The sequence below is a fragment of the Lineus longissimus genome, chromosome 16 (genome assembly GCF_910592395.1).
Source record: "Lineus longissimus chromosome 16, tnLinLong1.2, whole genome shotgun sequence".
In the NCBI taxonomy this organism is placed as follows: domain Eukaryota; kingdom Metazoa; phylum Nemertea; class Pilidiophora; order Heteronemertea; family Lineidae; genus Lineus; species Lineus longissimus.
The window spans coordinates 2,525,463-2,527,092 of record NC_088323.1 but is presented as its reverse complement, the minus strand read 5'-3'; positions in this window follow the sequence as shown (position 1 = coordinate 2,527,092).

Below are 1,630 nucleotides of genomic sequence, written 5' to 3'. Positions count from 1 at the left end.
CCTGTTGCATCCTGTCAAGCAGAAAATGGAGGGCTTGTCCGATGTCTTGTGGTCATGTTCAGCAATTATCCGATGGGAATGCAGAGCATGGTGGTCATTCAGTCATGCGCTAGGGGAGTCAGCGCGTGGGCTATGTGAACGGATGTGAGCGGCGGGGCGACTGGCGTCATCTCCAGTGAAATGCCGTATTGCGCGTGTACATTACATAAAGTGTTAGTATACATCATGTTGGCCCCCATCCGTTTGTTCAAAATGTGAAAATTAAAAATTGAATTACACGATCGAAATATGAATGTTAGTAATATGCAGCGTGATACGGCATTCTAAAAGTTCTGTATGCTACTCTTCGGATATTCGGCCAGTGGGCTGGTATCTCCGTCTGGCCAATCCTTCAAGCTACCCCAGCGCGGAACATGATGCTTAGAGGCTGACATGGTCGAAAGAGTAAGCAGAGATGATCGGCTTAACATAGAGTTCCTACCTGACTGCAAACTGCCTAATGAACTTCCCAACTATTCTGCCGGATCTTTAGCTTTTTCTTTTAGTAAAATAAGAGCTTCATTTGGTAGGGCATATTTTTACGGATAAAATCTGTGGGAGCAACAAAATCTACTTAGATTGCTTGTTATTCTCTGATCACCGCCCGCGCGATTCTAGCTCTCGTAATAATAATCATTATCACCCAAAACACATCTTTTAGCGTGTGCAAAGAAAATCTTTATTCATATAATCAATTGAGTTAGTCATATGACTGTACTCGCTAAACTTGCAAAAAAAATAACGGTGACAAGCCAATAAAAAGGTAACATCTGATTATGATCAACGACTGGCTTTACCGAACAAAACTGGCCAAATCATGCTCGTCTTCTACAACTTCCACGATGCTATTACGTGTATTTTCATACTATAAATAGGTTAACAGTAAATTGGTGCTACTGCATGCAAAAAATACTGGGCCCATGAATCCACCTAATACATGTATATGTGCCATTCCAGTCCGTATTGAGAGTTTCAAAGTCAACCTTTTTTGGCGCTGATTGAAGGAACATGATCGCTAATGGCTTTGTATTATGATGCTGCAACGGAATTTCTATTCCCTCGAAATTTCTTCAGATCTCTACCATAACTTCTTACATTGAGTTAGATAAGCTCACGGGAATATTTATGCACCGTTATCTCACTTTACAGCATGAAGAATCAATCTTTTAGGACCAGCCTAACCTTTATGACCTCCCATTGGCCAATTTTATCTGCAGTGGCAATGAGGCTCAAATGAGACCAAATGGCAACACTAAACACGATGTTGATTGGTCACCCTGATTAATGACGTCATCCCAAGGGAATAATTAGTTGATGGCTCGATTATCGCTCACGTAATATGGACAATTGAACCGTATTATCTTATGGGTTAATTGTTTCTTTGGTACGCTTTCATGCTCTGATACGATATTTTGTAACGTATCTTTAGTGATAGGGAGGAAATTGCTAATCAGAATATGCCTTAACACGCTTCTCTATCACATAAAACCCCACTGATGCTATCCAACGCCCCCCGAGATGGCAGCGTCCAATACTAATCCATCTTTTATAAGTAACCTTTCGCCATTCCTAATTCACTTTGCATCCACAA